This window comes from Neophocaena asiaeorientalis, unplaced genomic scaffold (assembly GCF_003031525.2).
Source record: "Neophocaena asiaeorientalis asiaeorientalis breed wild unplaced genomic scaffold, Neophocaena_asiaeorientalis_V1.1 scaffold669, whole genome shotgun sequence".
NCBI classification, from domain to species: domain Eukaryota; kingdom Metazoa; phylum Chordata; class Mammalia; order Artiodactyla; family Phocoenidae; genus Neophocaena; species Neophocaena asiaeorientalis.
This window is the reverse complement of record NW_020174694.1, coordinates 2228994-2248554: the sequence shown is the minus strand read 5'-3', so window position 1 is coordinate 2248554 and position 19561 is coordinate 2228994.

The following is a 19561-nucleotide window of genomic DNA, read 5'->3' as shown; positions in this document are numbered from 1 at the left end:
ATATATATATATATATATATATATATATATATATATATTGCACTGAAGGGGGCCGTGCACAGCACTAGTTGTAAACTAGTTGGTATTTTAACAAACCCTACCGTTGAAGAGTTCCTAATCCAACCAGAGAGAATGGCAAATGATTATATACTTAAGTGATAGTAGAAGAATCCAAAAAGCCCCTTGGAGCAAGATGAGAAGAGGACAGACACACTTTATCAAGATTTTATGTATATATGTGTTTACTCTTGTAACATTAGGGGATTGAGTTTGTAAACTCAAAACCCCAGAAGCACCTGCATAGTAAATTTACCCCAGATAAAAAGTATATATTTCACACTGAAATATAAGATAAAATATCTTGTCTTTCTTCATAACAATTGGAAAAAAAAACTAAATAAGCATGAAGTCACACCATGAAGAATTATTTCGCAAATGCATACAATGTACCTATACGTGTTTTTACATGTTCACAATGTAATTATACTGCTTTATATTTTATTAGATACTTTTACACATATATTTTGATATATTGGCATATATTAATATATTTGATATTTTGCTATGTATAGTCCATATCCCTATAAATTTAGTGACTATGCATATTTATATCATTTCTAGGGATACAAAGTAATTTTATCAGAGCACAAAATTAAATAAATGTGATACAATATACACAAGGAAAAAACCATAGAAATCAGACCAGAAAATCTCTTGATATAAAATTGCCAAAGCACATTTTTCAAAGAAATAGAACAAAAAATTTTGCAATTTGTATATTTGTAAAGCAATTATACCCCAGTAAAGATGTTTAAAAAAACAAACAAACAAACAAAAAATAAAATTGCCAAAGCAGAATCAGGTAATATTAGAATTTTAAGGAGACCTTTGTAGCCTCTAGTTCAAGTCTGTTTCAGAAATAGAAATCCCATTTACTGTATGTCTATTAGTTGATGACCCAGTTATGCTTGGATATCTTCAATATGAGAAGCTCACTCCTTTATCAGGCTGCCTGTGCCAACACTGGCTAGCTCTAATCTCTTGGAAAATTTATTCAGAATTTCTCTCTTTGCAATAGCTCCAGGGTAACATAGGTTTGCCTTTTGGAGCAGGAGAAAATAGGCCCATTCCATGTTAAAATCTTACATATGTATCATTCTTTAATACCTTTCAAGCTGTTCCACCTTTATTAGCTTATCTCATTCTTACAGCTCCTGTAAGGTTTGCAGAAGTATAGTTTTCTCAATTTTATGAATAAACAGCAGAGGCCCCTGTTATCAGGCTATATAAAGGGAAACAGTGAATCCCATTTAAGTGGAGAAATTTGTTTACGTGTCTGTTTGTTTTACAAAATGTTAGATAGCTCTCAGAATCTTTGGCGACTCTGTAAGGACAGAGTTCACATTAAACAACCCCCAGAACCACAGCTCAGAGCTGTCTGAGCCCAGCGTGGCCTCCCTACCTGCATTCCAAAATCAATGCCTTCTCTTCCGGCAGCTCCATTCCGATCTGACTTTCGTGGGTGCATCCCTTGGGTGGAATATGTCACACGTCTGCACTTTAGTGATAAGGGAAGCTAGGAAATAGGGTTCTTGCTGAATTTTACATGGAGAAGGCAAGACACACAATGTAAGAAATAGCAAAATGTAAAGAGCAAAATGCAATTCAATTATTTTGAGCTGTCAGAAATGACAGATGCCCACTATGACGTCCTAAATTCATTTCCTGATCCTGAGTTCCCCTCCCAAATAATCTTCCAAGATTTTCTCTCCTGTTTCTATACCTTTTTTAACCTGCACGTGGAACTTTACATCTGTATCTGTTTATCTGAAATTTACTAGTTTGGGCTCATTGCTTCAGTGTCTTTGGATCGTGTCAAAACTAGTTTCATCACTCATCATGAGAGCCCGCTGAACCAGTTTTGCTTATTAATACCTTGAATACAGGTCCTCTTTAAGTCCATGGGGCATAGCAGAATATCTCTTGGGTGGTGATGATGGCTTGAAAATGTTACCAAGGAAGCTCTGATATGTTCTCTATGAAGCACTACTTCAAATACTTTAAATATATTTTAATTTTATCAATTATCCCTCAATCAAGCTGAAAAAAAAAGATATGAAGAGAAGCTGGGTGAAGGGTACACAAGAACTCTTTGTACTATTTTTGTAACTTTTCTGTAAATCTAAAATTATTCCAAAATCAAAGTTTATTAAAAATGTAAAACAAAGAATCACTACTTTTTTGTATAGATCTTCAGGCTTCCGTGAATTCATCTCTCTTCCCGTCCCTCTCCACCCTATCCTTAAGAGTGTCACGAAATATCAGGTCACCTTTGCCAGTTTTACTGCCTCACTGCTAATGTCTTCCTACTCACCTGCATCATACCTGCGATAGGTACTCTTCCCAATACTTGTTTATTCTAACCACATTTTGTTTTCTAGCTGTTAAGAGTATTTTGAAGAATGCCAGAGAACGGTAAGGGGGAAGAGTACAGAAATTTTACCACTTCAAAAAACGTCCACTGTTCTAGAAATGATCTTACTGATTGATTCATATTCACTCATTCATTCATTCATTCAAGAAATATTGATTGGGTACTATGGAGAGTATCCTTTCCTTTGGGAAACCAGCCCCTCCTACTCCCTGGGGTAAAGATTTCAGTCACTATACCTTCCCCTACTCCTGAGGCAGAGGTGTGAATGAGACCCAGGATGAGACAGTCAGAATCATTTTCTGGAATTAATATGTGAACAGCCTGCTATATGCTTAGAGCTGGATGCAGAATTAAGCTGCCCCATGACAGGCAGAGCTGAGAGTTCCCGGTAACAGAGAGCCTTGATGGCATCCTCCGAGCTCCTGGATCCTGCTGTATATAAAGCCCAGGCCAGCTTTAGGCTTCTCTGTTTTATAAATTCCAGTTTTGTTTAACCTAGTTCGTGTTCCGCTTCTGTCACTCGCAACAGAAAGGACACTAAAATTATTCTATCATTAGTCTGACTTTTAGGCGTACTCGTGATTTTTTTTCCTCTTTTATCTTCAAAAATATATACAGGAAACACAAAGAGGCTTTGCCAGGGGCTCTTCCATTCCCTGTTTTATAGGGAGGAATTAATCATGCATGGCATAATGGGTGAGGTTAATAACAGTTTGTTCAAAGTATAGGAGGAATATCAAGGAAAAAATGAATAAATGCAAAAAACCCCACAAAACCCACCCCATGCCTTCTATCCCCCCATCACCACCTCCCTCCCACTCAGTGCCTTTGGCTTGATACCTGTTTTTGTGTCAGATCCTTGATCAGTGCCCGAATCCAAATCAGCTTCAATCCCCCTCTTGGCAGTATTCTAGGGTCACTGACAAATTTATTTCTCTTCTTTTTATTTTTTTTCTAGAATTTAAAAAATGTAGACTATTCTTTTAGGTAGAGTTTTTATGTTGCCTTTTATGCAGTATCTTGTCGTCAAGGTTAACCTACAAGTTTACGGGCATTTCATAAGCTGACAATATATTTTTTTGACCACTTGACTCCCCTTTCAGATAGTTTTTTCTCTTCCATTGGCATTGGATTTGTAGATGCCACTGGCTGGTTAGTTCACCTTGGTATGCTCAAGAGGAACAAGATGGGTAGAATTTAACCTTTGACATAATGATTAGAAAATAGCTACTTGGTTTGGAAAACATCTTGATAGCATCAATCCATTGGTTAATTGGCTCAAAGTCATACATTTCTGACCTTTAGAAAATGGCAGTGTTTCATTCTGAGTCATCAGCCTGATTACTCTTTTGCTTTAGAAAACAAAGGTTTCTGTGTTTTACTCAACTTAGCTAAATTACATATGCAGAATTTAACACCCTGTGCTCTGACCTACAGTTCTTGCCAATGGCTAAAATCTTCTAACATTCAGTAGAAGTTGCACTAAAAGACCAGCTCCTGATGGATTTATCTATTAGAAGATAATAGTTTAATTTGCTGTCCACAATTTGTGAAACGCAATGGGGTCATTACTATATCTTAGTCATATTGTATCTCTCAAGTAATCAGCACAGTTTCTGGCACCTAACAAGAGCCAAATAGAAGTCTATAAATGAAAGTTTATACATGAATAAATAAATGAATGGACAAATATTATACATTTGAAAAAGAGTATACTGAATAATTTTCTCTAAATTTGCAATGTCCCCTTAGGCTTAAAGAAATTGTTTATGTTGGGTGTTCTTTTAGGTGAATCAGAATGAAGAACAAGTATTTCTACAACTAATAGAACTTTTCCCTTTTGGGTATGTTTCTCCTTTACAACAGATGTTTTCAAAGCCTTTTCTCCAACACTATATTAAAAAGTGCCTTATTGCTATAATACCATTTTGCTGTGTTTCTGTTGATTCCACATAGAGTAGCTGAAATGTTATTGACAAATAGTTTCCTACAATCTTAACAGGAAAAAAGTTAAAGTTTATCCATTTAATTATTAAAGATAACTATAAGGCATTATGTGAAGATGCCTTGCTAGCTCAGAGAACAGAAAAATAAAGACAGTCAAAGAAAGAAAAAAAGCATGAATCAACTCATAAATGATCTTCAGAGAATTTATCTTCTTACATGTTATTAAGATGGTGAGAGTCATTCTCATCTCATTTTTTAATCTACATTAAGAATGAGAGCTAAGTCATAATAGGACCTACTAAGTGGTAGGCCAAGAAAAGATTCTTGCACATGTGAGAAAAAAAAAATGTGTGTATATTTATATACTTAGAAAAAACTCATTGGGGCTTCCCTGGTGGCGGAGTGGTTAAGAATCTGCCTGCCAATGAAGGGGACACAGGTTCAAGCTCTGGTCGGGGAAGATCCCACATGCCGTGGAGCAACCAAGCCCATGCGCCACAACTACTGAGCCTGTGCTCTAGGGCCCACGAGCCACAAATACTGAGCCCATGTGCCACAACTACTGAAGCCTGTGTGCCTAGAGCCCATGCTCCACAACAAGAGAAGCCACCGCAGTGAGAAGCACACACACCGCAACGAAGAGTAGCCCCTGCCCACCTCAACTAGAGAAAGCCCGCGTGCAGCAACAAAGACCCAACGCAGCCAAAAATAAACAATAAATAAACTAAATTTATTTTAAAAAATCTCATTGGTTCGCTCAAAATAATATTAATCATTTTGGAAAGTGATTGTATTTATATTATTGTACTTAAACCTGCTTTTTTGTTCATTTTCATTTCTTCAGAATGAAACTGCCACTGTATCAGGAAGCTTACAGCTGAATAAAGAGCTGCTCATTTTAATAATCACCATGTATGTTTCCTCATGCAGGTCCACATCACATCTGTAGATACAAATGTTGAGCTGCAAACATTTCCGAGGGAGGCTATACAAATAAGAACTTGGAATCTGGGAAGAGAGTGATGTATTTAAATCTTAATTTGGCCTCCTGGGCAGGTTAATGTAATGGAACATTGCTAAACTTCAATTTTCTTGTGTGAAATATAGAAATGTTGATAGATTGTTGCCTTGAGAGGTAAATGAGGGGAAAAAATATATATATATATTTAACTTTCTATTTTATATTGGAGTATAGTTGATTAACAATGTTGTGATAGTTTCAGGTGTACAGCAAAGTGATTCAGTTATACATATACATGTATCTATTCTTTTTCAAATTCTTTTCCCATTTAGGTTGTTACATAATATTGAGCAGAGTTCCTTGTGCTGTACAGTAGGTCCTCATTGGTTATCCATTTTAAATATAGCAGTGTGTACATGTCAATCCCAAACTCCCTAACTATCCCTTCCCCCAACCCTTCCCCCCTGGTCCATAAGTTCGTTCTCTAAGTCTGTGAGTCTGTTTCTGTTTTGTAAGTTAGTTCATTTATATATTTCTTATTTTTGTTTTTTTATTGAGATATAGTTGATTTACAATGTTGTGTTAGTTTCTGCCATGTAGCAAAGTGATTCAGTTGTACATATATATACATTCTCTTTTTAAAATTTATTTATTGTATTTATTTATTTTTGGCTGCGTTGGGTCTTTGTTGCTGTGCGCAGGCTTTCTCTAGTTTTGGAGAGCGGGGGCTACTCTTTGTTGTGGTGCATGGGCTTCTCATTGCGGTGGCTTCTCTTGTTGCAGAGCATGGGCTCTAGGCGTACGGGCTTCAGTAGCTGTGGCCTGTGGGCTCTAGAGCGCAGGCTCAGTAGTTGTGGCACACAGGTTTAGTTGCTCCTCAGCATGTGGGATCTTCCCGGACCAGGGCTCGAACCTGTGTTCCCTGCATTGGCAGGCGGATTCTTTTTTTTTTTTTGCGGTATGCGGGCCTCTCACCGTTGTGGCCTCTCCCATTGCGGAGCACAGGCTCCGGACGCGCAGGCTCAGCGGCCATGGCTCAAGGGCCCAGCCACTCCGCGGCATGTGGGATCCTCCCGGACCGGGGCATGAACCCGCGTCCCCTGCATCGGCAGGCGGACTCTCAACCACTGCGCCACCAGGGAAGCCCGGCAGGCGGATTCTTAACCACTGCACCCCCAGGGAAGCCCTATACATTCTTTTAAAATATTCTTTTCCAGTATGGTTTATCAGAGGATATTAAATATAGTTCCTGGTGCTATACAGTAGGACGCTGTTGTTTATCCATTCTATATATAATAGTTTGCATCTACTAACCCCAAACTCCCAATCCATCCCTCCGCCAACAACCCTCTGCCCTTGGCAACCACAAGTCTGTTCTCTATGTGTGTGAGCCTGTTTCTGTTTTGTAGATCAGTTCATTTGTGTCTATTTTATATTCCACATATAAATAACCTCATGTGATATTTGTCTTTCTCTCTCTGATGTACTTCACTTAGTATGATAATCTCTAGGTCCATCCATGTTGCTGCAAATGGCATTATTTCATTCTTTTTTATGGCTGAGTAGTATTGCATTGTATATATGTACCACATCTTCTGTATCCATTCATCTGTCGATGGACATTTAGGTTGTTTCCATGTCTTGGCTATTGTGAATAGTGCTGCTATGAACATTGGGGTGCATATATCTTTTGGAATTATAGTTCTGTCCAGATATATGCCCAGGAGTGGGATTTCCGGATCATATGGCGACTCTATTTTTAGTTTTTTGAGGAACCTCCATACCGTTTTCCATAGTGGCTGCACCAATTACATTCCCACCGATAATGTAAGAGGGTTCCCTTTGAGAGAGTATATTTAAAGTGCTTATCTGGCAGAGTATCTGATCAGTTGTAAGAATAATACTTATTATTAACATAGTACACAGATCAAGTCTTATAGACCGTGAGGCAGGAGTGGTGTCTGTTTTCTGAAAATTTTTACAAAAAATTCAAATTATGAATTTCTAAGTATAATAAAATAAAAGACTTAGTAAGGCAGTCACATTTTCCCCAGCTTTTTATTTTGAAAAATTTCAAACATGCAGGAAACTTTCCAGAGTATTACAATGACCACCATATATTCACCACAATTAACCCACTGTTCGTTTTTTGCCACATTAGTTGTATCTCTCCCTCTACATGTTTAAATGCATCTGCATGAATCTCCTCAAATCAGGGATGTTCTCCCACATACCCTCAGTGTAAAGATCACTTTCAAGATGCCTAACATGGATGTGCTACTATTATGTAATAGATCATTCATATTCAAATTTTCCCAATTGCTGTAATGTTCTTTACAGCTGTTTCATTTTTATTTTCACTTTCATTTTATTTTTATTTTAATAATGTTCTTTAGAACTTTTATTTTCATTTGATCTTTGTAACTGTCTTATTCTTTTTCATTTGTGTTATTTGACACTAATCAAGGATCATTATTTGCATTTAATTGTCATGTTTCTTTTGTCATTTTTTTAATAGATCTTTACTGGAGTATAATTGCTTCACAATACTGTTAGTTTTTGTTGCACAGCAAAGTGAATCAGCCATATGCATACACATGTCCCCATATCCCCTCCCTCTTGAAACTCCCTCCCATCCTCCCTATCCCACCCCTCTAGGTCATCGCAAAGCAGCGAGCTATCTCCCTGTGCTATGCTACTGCTTCCCACCAGCCAACTATTTTACGTTCAGTAGTGTGCCAGCTTCACCCTCCCACCCCATGTCCACAAGTCCATTCTCTATGTCTACCTCTTTATTCCTGCCCTACAACTAGGTTCATCAGTACCTTTTTTTCTCTTTTTAGATTTCATATATATGCGTTAGCATACAGTATTTGTTTTTCTCTTTCTGACTTACTTCACTCTGTATGACAGACTCTGGGTCCATCCACCTCACTACAAATAACTCAGTTTCATTTCTTTTTATGGCTAATATTCCATTGTATATATGTACACATCTTCTTTATCCATTCATCTGTCAGTGGACATTTAGGTTGCTTCCACGTCCTGGCTATTGTAAATAGTGCTGCAGTGAACATTGTGGTACATGTCTCTTTTTGAATTATGGTTTTCTCAGGGTATATGTGCAGTAGTGGGATTCCTGGGTCATATGGTAGTTCTACTTTTCGTTTTGTAAGGAACCTCCACACTGTTTTCCATAGTGGCTGTATCAATTTACATTCCCACCAACAGTGCAGGAGAGTTCCCTTTTCTCCACACCCTCTCTAGCATTTATTGTTTGTAGATTTTTTGATGATGGCCATTCTGACTGGTGTGAGGTGATACCTCATTGTAGTTTTGATTTGCATTTCTCTAATAATTAGTGATGTTGAGCAGCTTTTCATGTGTCTCTTGGCCATCTGTATGTCTTCCTTGGTGAAATGTCTATTTAGGTCTTCTGCCCATTTTTTAACTGGATTGTTTGTTTTTTTGATATTGAGCTCCATGAGCTGTTTGTATATTGTGGAGATTAATCCTTTGTCTGTTGTTTCATTTGCAAATATATTCTCCCATTCTGAGGGTTGTCTTTTTGTCTTGTTTATGGTTTCCTTTACTGTGCAAAAGCTTTTAAGTTTAATTAAGTCCCATTTGTTCATTTTTGTTTTTATTTCTGTCACTCTAGAAGGTGAGTCAAAAAAGATCTTTTTGTCATTCTCATTCTAGAAAATTCTCAGCATGTTTTTCTCTTCTTTCATGACAGTTGATTTGAGGTCTGTAGGTCAGTTGTATCACAGATTGTCCCTCAGTTTGACTGTCTCATTGTTTCCTGGGTCCCAGATTCAGGTTCAGATTCTTGGCCAGATGCTCTGGGTACCACATAGCTGGTGCTGTTTCCGTCTCAGTGCCTCAGGCGGGGGGTACTCAGTGTCTCACTCCTTGTGAGGTTCAGTTTGATATCTTGGAGTGCCCACCAGACTTTATGATCACTTAGGCTCCCCTGTTCCCCTCCTAATTAATAAATAATCTATGAAGAGACACTGTGAATTTATATGTCCTGTTCTCCAGCAACTTTTCACCTTGTGGTTTTACTATCGAATTATGATCTTAGCCTGAATCAATTATTAATATACGGTTGCAAATTGTTGACTTTTCTAATTATACCATTCCTTCTGCATTTATTAGTTGGCATTCTTCCATAAAGAAGAGTCCTACCCCTCATTTTAGAATCACTACGGACCCCCAGATTTTTAAAATTATGATTAAATGTGTTAGAGCATATTTAATATGTACAATACAGGTGTGCCAATTTTTTTTTAGGCCTAGAATATTAGAACTGTGTGTTGTCCCTTCTGTGGACTATCCCCAATTCAAAGCTACAGTGGTAGCAACGGGCAGGTGTATATTAGATTCTTCGTAAGGATTTTTAAACTTGATGTTATTTTTAAAGAAAAATTTATGCTTTGTTGTTAATAACATGTTGGGATATTTACACTGCTACCATTCTTCATATCAGTAGATGCCTAACTTAATTAGCATTTAAATATAAATCTCCATCAAATATAATACTGTATAGGATAGAAAACTATTTCCTTTATTTCTGGCAATTTAAAACACAAAGGTTAGGGACTAGTACCAGAGCCCAGAGGCTTCATTTGTTTATCCTAAACATAAAAAATGGCACATTAAATAAAAAGTTATTATATGCTTTGGAATTCTTCCTTGGAATGGTTATTTGTTTTGGTGAGGAAAAAAAATAGGTTTTTGACCCAAGGGTCAAAATATGTATTGGGTTTCTCTTTGCAGGGCTCTTATGTTTTGAATTACTGCCCTAGAAAAGTTCCCAATTCTACTATGAGGTTTTCCCAGCCTCATAGTTTAGAATGAAGGGTCATTATTAAGTCTGCTGTGTAACAAATCACTCTTTCTTTGTAAGAAATCTGTTTTTCCTATCTGATTACTTTTAAGATTTTCTCTTTGTTTTGCTTTTCTAAAATTTTACTACAATGTGTCCAGTTATGAAATTATTTTTATTTAACCTTGTGCTTGAATACTGCTTCTTTTCCTTCATCTAGTCTTTCTTCTGAAACTCTTTACATGGGATCATCTTATTTTTTCCTCCATGTCACTCATCTCCCTGTATTTTCTCCCTCTTTGCTGCTCTCTGTACAACATTCTTATACATTTTTTCCCTCTCTCTACTTATTATGTCTCTTTATCTCTGTCTCATTGACTATGTTTTCTTCTTCTTAGTTTCAATTTAGATCTTTTTAAATGCCTTTCTTTTCCTTAGTAACTTATTTTCCTAGTATTTTATTTTCTCTTCAGAGAATTTCAGTTCTTTTAGGTTTGTAATTATTTTAAAGTAATTTCTGTTCTATTCTTTCTTTAGATTACTATATACTTTCCTTAAATTCTTGAGATATTTTTTCTAATCAAAGTGGATCATCTCCTTAAACATTTTATCTTTGTGGTTTTTCTGGGGGAGTATCCCTCCAGAGCAGTTTGCTTTTGCTTTGTCCACTATCCCAAATGTATCACCATCCAGGAACTAACTTTTATGTTAATTTCCTGGCTTGGATTTTATTGAAACAGAAGTGGTACTTTAAACTCCTGTGAAGCCCAGATCAGACTCTCCAGGGAAACTTTTGTTCATAGGAAGATCAGAAGGAAACAACATCTGTCTTACCATCTCCCTCTGAGAGGTAAAAGATATTTCCACTCTTTTATTAAGAGGACCACCATTTGAAGATCCTATATTAATGTGGGTTTCTCAGTCCTCATACTTTGGCTTAGGCAGCCCAAGGTCTGCCTATGTCCCCTTCCCAGGTGGGCACTCCAGCACAAGTCCCGAAGATTATGAAGGCTGAACTACCCTTCCCCCACCCCATCCCACTGAGCATTAACAATGCACTTACTGTTCCCATTTCTGGGTCCAAGCTCATGCCCAACACTGAGGGTTATCTCTTTCTTTCTCAAGAGTGCAGCTTTGTATATAACAATGTTTGTTATTTGTTTTTTACAGAATTTCCAGGTGTTTTTAGACAAAGGGCTTTTAAATGATCAAGTCAGACATATTGTTGCACTGGAATTCTTATCTCATACTTTATAACTGATCTTTACTTCCCCTTGAAATATACAGTAAGTAGTGGCATAATTATGCCATGTAACCTTGTTCAGGGCTGAGGAATGTGAATGGAATTCTTCTGGGTGAAGCTTCCTTTACTTTCCTGATGATAAGAAGATGAATGTTCCCTTTCTTCCTTCTTGGAACTTTAAGCAACGCATGGAGGTAGGGTAGCTATGCTGGAGTCAGGACAATGAAGGCAGTTTCCTAGAGATGGTAAAGCAGGAAGACAGAGGAGCTTGGCTCCTTTGTATTTGCATATGCATGATGAATAATGATGCTGAACACCTTTTTATGTGCTTGTTGGCCATTTATATATGTATCTTGGAAAAATACCTGTTAAAATATTTTGCCCATTTTTAATTGGGTTATTTGTCTTTTTATTATTGGGATATAGAGTTCTTCATGTATTTTGAATAGTAGACCCTTAGCAGATATACAACATGCAAATATTTCCCCCCATTATGTGGGTTGTCTTTTCAGTTTCTTGATAGTGTTCTTTGAACCCCAAAAGTTGTTAATTTTAATGGAGTCTTATTTATTTATTTATTCTTTGATTGCTTGTTTTATTGTTGTCATATTTAAGAAACTGCTACCTAATGCCAAGTATGAAGATTTAGATCTTTGTTTTCTTCTAAGGGTTTTATATTTTTATCTCCTACATTTAAATCTTTGATCTTTTTTGAATTAATTTTTGTTTATGGTGTGAGGTAGGGGTCTAAATTCATTCTTTTATATCTAGCTATCAGTGTCTCAGCACCATTTGTTGAAAAGATTATTCTTCCCTCATTGAATGATCTTGGCACCCTTGTCAAAATCACTTGACTAGGTCTTTGGGTTTGTTTCTAGACTGTTCTATTCCTTGATCTATGTCTATCCTTGTGGCCAATACCACATGGTTTTGGTGACTGTTGCTTTGTAGTAGGTTTCAGGATCAGGAAGTGTGAGTCCTTTTCACTCATTCTTTTTTAAGATAGTTTTTCCTATATTTCCATATGAATTTTAGGATGACCTTTTTATTTCTGTAAATAAGGAAGTTGAAATTTTGATAGGGATTGCATTTAATCTATAGATCAACTTGAGGAATATTGCCATTTTAGTAATTTTAAGTCTTCTAATCCATGAACACAGGATAGCTTTCAATTTTTAAATTTCTTTCAACAATGTTTTGTAGTTTCAGTATCCTCATTTCTTTTTGTATCATGGCTCTTCCATCTGGGATTTTTTTCCTTTTCTTTAAATAGTATCCTTTAGAATTTTCTTTCCTGAGGATCTGCTGTTAAACTCTCAATTTTTGCTTGTTTAAAAATACCTTTATTTTTGGTCATTACTGAAGGGCATTTTTGCTTGTTATTGAATTCTAAGTTGACAGTCATTTTCTCTTAGCATACTGAAGATAGTATTTTATAATATTTATCTTCCTTTGCTGCCTCTGTTGTCAGTCTAATTGTCATTCTTTCTATGTGAGCTTGAGCCTTTCCTCTTTCCCATACAATTTAGAATCAATTTTTTAAGTTAAAATAAATACTTATGGAATATTGTTTGAAATTGCAATTTATCTCTAGCTAAGCCTGGAGAAAAGTAACATATTTACAATACTACGTATTCCTTTCAATGAAATATGATATTGTCCATAATATCTTTTAGTAAAGTTTAGTAATTATCCACATATTGTCCTTGCTCATTCTTTTTTAGATTTTCCTCAGATATTTACATTCTTGATGCTATTAAAATTGCTATCTATTTTTAAATTTCATTTTTTTTCTGATGCATGGAAGTAAAATTGACTTTTTATATTTCTCTTATATTCAGCAACTTGTTATACTAATATTTCTGATTATTTGTATAGCTAGAGAGAAGTTTCTATATAGTTATTCACATCATTTGAAAACAGTAGCAATTAATGATATTTTCTTTAATCTGCATGCATTCAGTTTATTTTTCTTATTGTGTTAGGAATTTCAGTTTAACGTATAATCGAACTGACAAATTTAGACATTTTCATCTTCTGAGTTTAAAGAACTGCTTTTAACATTTCTTTGTAGCATTTATTTAATTTCCATTTGTACATAATGCGATGTTGTGGCACAGAAAAGGCAAATAATTCGTTTTATTTCACTCCTCCGATTCTGGAGTTGGTAATGGGACCTGGAATTTTGAAGTAGTGCCTTCTTTAACCTCTTCGTATTCAGCCTCATGATGTTTAACCCCATCAATATTTTCTTGTCTGTAGAAAGCAAAACATTTTTTTTTCTGATTTAATTGCTATCTATTTTTAAATTTCATTTTTTTTCTGATGCATGGAAGTAAAATTGACTTTTTATATTTCTCTTATATTCAGCAACTTGTTATACTAATATTTCTGATTATTTGTACAGCTAGAGAGAAGTTTCTATATAGTTATTCACATCATTTGAAAACAGTAGCAATTAATGATATTTTCTTTAATCTGCATGCATTCAGTTTATTTTTCTTATTGTGTTAGGAATTTCAGTTTAACGTATAATAGAACTGACAAATTTAGACATTTTCATCTTCTGAGTTTAAAGAACTGCTTTTAACATTTCTTTGTAGCATTTATTTAATTTCCATTTGTATATAATGCGATGTTGTGGCACAGAAAAGGCAAATAATTCGTTTTATTTCACTCCTCCGATTCTGGATTTGGTAATGGGACCTGGAATTTTGAAGTAGTGCCTTCTTTAACCTCATCATATTCGGCCTCATGATGTTTAACCCCATCAATATTTTCTTGTCTGTAGAAAGCAAAACATTTTTTTTTCTGATTTACATTATTATGTGGGGCCTGGGATAAACTTAATGACTGTCAAGATTACTGGGTAGCACAGAATGTAAATATTTGAAGATCAGCAGCAGCCACAAGAAAGTGATATTTATCTTCCTTTCAAAGAATTAAAAGGGTGCCCTTGTTTATTAGAGCATTTTTTTTAAAGGTCATAGCCTTATTATCACTTTAACAAGATTTTAAGTAAAGATCATCTATACTTTTTAAAGTGTAACTTAAAAAATGTAGTTGGGGCTTCCCTGGTGGCACAGTGGTTGAGAGTCCGCCTGCCAAATCAGGGTACACAGGTTCGTGCCCCGGTCCGGGAAGATCCCACATGCCGCAGAGCGGCTGGGCCCCTGAGCCGTGGCCGCTGAGCCTGCGCGTCCAGAGCCTGTGCTCCTCAACGGGAGAGGCCACAACAGTGAGAGGCCCGCGTACCGCAGGGGGGGTCCACAAGAAAGTGATATTTATCTTCCTTTCAAAGAATTAAAAGGGTGCCCTTGTTTATTAGAGCATTTTTTTTAAAGGTCATAGCCTTATTATCACTTTAACAAGATTTTAAGTAAAGATCATCTATACTTTTTAAAGTGTAACTTAAAAAATGTAGTTGGGGCTTCCCTGGTGGCACAGTGGTTGAGAGTCCGCCTGCCAAATCAGGGTACACAGGTTCGTGCCCCGGTCCGGGAAGATCCCACATGCCGCAGAGCAGCTGGGCCCCTGAGCCGTGGCCGCTGAGCCTGCGCGTCCGGAGCCCGTGCTCCTCAACGGGAGAGGCCACAACAGTGAGAGGCCCACGTACCGCAGGGGGAAAAAAAAAAAAAATGTAGTTGAATCTGAACTAACAATGGTACTCCTAGAAAAAAAAAAATAACCCCAATCTGTTTAAATGGGAGTTTATTTTATGATAAATAGGGACCTGGGGACATGTAATCAACATTTGAATATGTTCCTCATACAAACCTTACTTAAGCATAAAATACCATGATGAAACTAAGAGGCTTAATTTATTATAGTGACATAACTTGACATACATTTTAAATTAATTCTTTTCTACCTTCAAGTACAAAGCACATGTTTTTTTTCCATCAGGTAGCTAGTAAGTTTCCACTAACTCATTTATCATATGCATACAAGCAGATAGAACAAGGTATGTGGAAAGTTTGAGATAATCCTTTAGAGACTCCCATGTTCTCTTCAACGCAGAATCTTAGCAACCCAGTTTGCTGATAGCCTCCTGGCTTTGGCTAAAAACCATTTAGAAAATTATGGAGAACTTCAATTAATGCCCTTCATGAATATGCTTGGCTATTATTCTAATTTTTGAACTAACTTCCTATATTTCATTGTTACAATTGCCACATTGACACAGTTACAGAGATAGTTGCATCTGTACAGCAGAAAGCAAGTGGGCTACTTGCCAGATGAGGGATCACACTTACCTTCAACTGAAAAACTGAAAGAATAAGTCATGTTCTCAGGTGTTGAGAGCTGTCTCTACGAGACAGAGTGGCGGGTGATTGGTGCCGAGGTCAAGTCCACTCTAAGAAAGGGATTTCGTTTATCTGGAGGTCCATGTTTTCATATTCTTGTACACCATTTGGAACTAGTAATAAAAAGTATTTATTCTTTCCAACTATTTAGGTAGGTGAGAATTGTTACTCAATGCCAATTTTATTCTGGCACACGTCTGCACTGTGTGCCAGAAATCCTCATTTCAAATGACACAGTGTGGTAAACATTGAGTCAAATGACTCCCCTCTGTCCACTGTGACCTTAATGGATGGGAAGACAGAACTGTTCAGGTTGGAAGCCCTATCATAAAACTACTCTATTAATAGGTATACGTACCTGAGCCAGTATCTACTCCTCTTATGTTTAGAAAGACTCTAAATTATTGACTGTAAATATTTTTTCTGCCATCTTACAATATCTGTGCAGCACAAATCATTAATCACTTTCCCTGCAAGGTATCGCCTCGAGCGCTAGTGTCAGCCTAGCATCCTCCTCCTTAAGGACCTGCTCCTGGTATCACAGTGAATGCTACCTCCGTACTTTCATATTACACTTGCTGTAAGTGCTCTCGGGTCATGCTTCCTGGTCCCATCCTCAAGGAAGTTCATCTCAAAATCCCAATGTACTTGCTCAGTTTGGGCATGTCTGACTGTCAACAGTGGCTGCTAAAGACTGGATTCTGTGCCCTAAAACATGCAGTTCCAAGTTTTGCTGGTATTGACATCAGTTTGGCAGTCTAGATGGAAGGGACTGCTCCATGCTTATTTGAATGACATACAGGATTTCATAACCATGGCCTCTTATCCTCTAGAAATTAACCTACTGGCAAAATAGTTCTTCCTTGTATACATGAATTTTTGTAATCCTGATATCAAAATGTCGACTTTTTGTAATCCCTTTATCAAAATGTCGACTGCCTAGGATAAGAGAATGAGTGCAAAGAAATAAATGAAAGAATGAATGAAAGAAAGAATGCCTATGGCTGATTCACTTCAGCATGCAACATAAACAAACACGGTATCGTGAAGCAATTATACTCCGATAAAGATCTATTACAAAATAATAATCAATGTGATCCATGATAAGTATGCAGAGAAAACTCTGAGCCAATTCTACCCATTATTGATGTTTGGTCCTATGTAGTGATGGATGGTTGATGGATGGTTCTATGTAAGAGAAGAAAGAGGACACTCCAGAGGTGAGAAAAGGATGTCTGATTTCAAAACAAGAGACTTCTTGGTTGCTCTGAAGACCAAAAGGAGGGATCATAATTACAACGTCAGAAACTGCTGTTGAAGAAATGACTATTAACTGCAGGGTTCACGAGTAGAAGGGACCTAAATTATGAACAAAGTTTTCTGTGTTACTGATGCCCAGCGTTGATATTTTTAGCTTGTGGCCCTTCAAAATGTTATGAGCAAAGGATGCCTAGAAAGAATGTGCTTTGTCAGCATTTCGGGGGCATGTTGTTGGTGTTAGAGTTATTTTGAGGATCCTCAGGACGGCTTGTTTTGTTGGCAGTGTAGGGACTGTTGAGGAATGAAACTGTTGGAATAATGCTAAGAAGCTGGGACACCCTAGCACAGCATGGCCTGTTTTCTTGGTATATATGACTAAATTCCCGCCCAGAAAGGCTGAAACCAAAAACCACATTTTCCCAACCTGCCAAGGCTGATTATTATTACCTGTAAACATTTGCCAGTTTGTTCAGGAAACATTGAAATGCCTTCTTCTTTGGATTTACATATTTTTATAAATAGGGAGAAATACTTTTGACGTGTGCTTGCACCGTTTATATTTCTCCTTTTGGATTTGTCTTCATGTCTGACCGATGCTCGCACAGGTGTGTTTCTGATTTTTCTTTCATTTATTGATCTCTTTTTAATTCCTAAATCTTTTTATTCATTATGCTCCTTTATTTGCCTGTATGATAAATTCTAATTCCTGATCCATTATTTACCCTTTAATTTGGAAGGCAGCTATGCTCACCACCGTACTTCCAATGCCATACCTGCCCTTTCATTTGGTTTAAGATAGTTTATGATGAAAAGTCAAATTTCGTCAGGTTTCCTTTATGGTTGCATTTCTTAAGTTCAGCCTTAGAAAATCCCATAAGTAAAAGATACTCTGTTTCTCAGAATGTACAAAATCACCACTGTTCTCTTCTTGCCATCTGATACCTACTTTCTAAGTGTTACAGGCTGTGTCTAGTTATAAAAAGAGTGGAGTAAATCATTCCTTTACTAAATTTTTTTCCAGTGACAAGGATGAGTAGGCATAATTGCTCTCCATGTGTAGTGACGACATAATATAAGAGAAGGGCAAGCTCTGTTTCCAAGCACAGAGCGGTATTCAGACTACTGCATTTTAGGGCAGGCGGGTGGGAAAGGACAGTTCCACACAAAGACGGGCGCACGCTGTGCCCACCTTCAGCCTTCTTGAACCATCTATGTAGCTGGTCCTAAAGGACTGATTCTTGAAAACTTATGCTAGGTCAATATGAATAACTTCATATATCAGGATTACTCACTGTTAATCAGACCAAAGATTCTGATGTTTATCTGTCTCTGTTCCTAGAACGAAGAAAGAACAATTAGAAAGAAAAAAAAAACCTCTTAAAAAATTTTATTTATTTATTTATTACTTTTGTCTGTGTTGGGTCTTCGTTGCTGCGTGCGGACTTTCTCTAGTTTCAGTGAGTGGGAGCTACTCTTCGTTGTGGTGGGTGGGCTTCTCATTGCAGTAGCTTCTCTTGTTGTGACGCACGTGGTCTAGGCGCACGGGCTTCAGTAGTTGTGGCACAGGGGCTCAGTCGTTGTGACACACAGGCTTAGTTGCTGCATGGCATGTGGGATCTTCCCAGGCCAGAGCTCAAACCCACGTCCCCTGCATTGGCAGGCGGATTCTTAACCACTGTGCCACCAGGGAAGTCCACCCCAAAAAACTCTTTAAAAACAATTGTCATGAAAATAATAGCCATGTAATAAATGTTCATATCAATATCATCATTTCATCAATACATTTAACCCAAGTGTATTGAAAGTAAGCTAAAAATATAAATCTATTAATTCAGTCAACATATACTGAGCAAGAACCAATTAGGGTCCTCTTCCTGATTTCATAGAGATTATATTCTCACTCTAGTGTTAGGTGACAGGTCACAAAAAAAATTAGTGAACAGGAAAAATTTAAATAGTTTTGATAAGTGCTCTGGAAGTAATTAAAATACAGTCATGTGACATAAAGTGACAGTTGGTGTAATGGTCAGGGAAAGCATCTCAGAGGAGGTGACATTTAAACTAAGATCTGGGTGACAAGAACCACGATTTTTCCTCCTTCTCTTATTCCCAGTAAAGGAACTCTTACCCTTCTTATAATTCAATAATACAAAATCACTAAGGGGACTATTAAAATACCTGGAATATTGAAAGAATAAATGTTTATTTGGGACATTTGTCTTCTATTATATTTTCTGTATAATTATGTCAGTTAGTTGTAATTATATTAATAATCCTTAAATTCATGTCTATCATTAATAAACTTTATGCTTTATAAAATTAGGTTTATATTAATCTGGAATTTTAAAAATATTCCAAATCAAAATATAAGGACGCGCAGGCTCAGAGGCCATGGCTCACAGGCCCAGCTGCTCCGCGGCATGTGGGATCTTCCCGGACCAGGGAACGAACCCGTGTCCCCTGCGTCGGCAGGTGGACGCTCAACCACTGCGCCACCAGGGAAGCCCAACAACATATTTTATATAAAAAGCACCATTTGAAAAAAATTCCTCTGGATACATGCAAAATATTTTTTGAG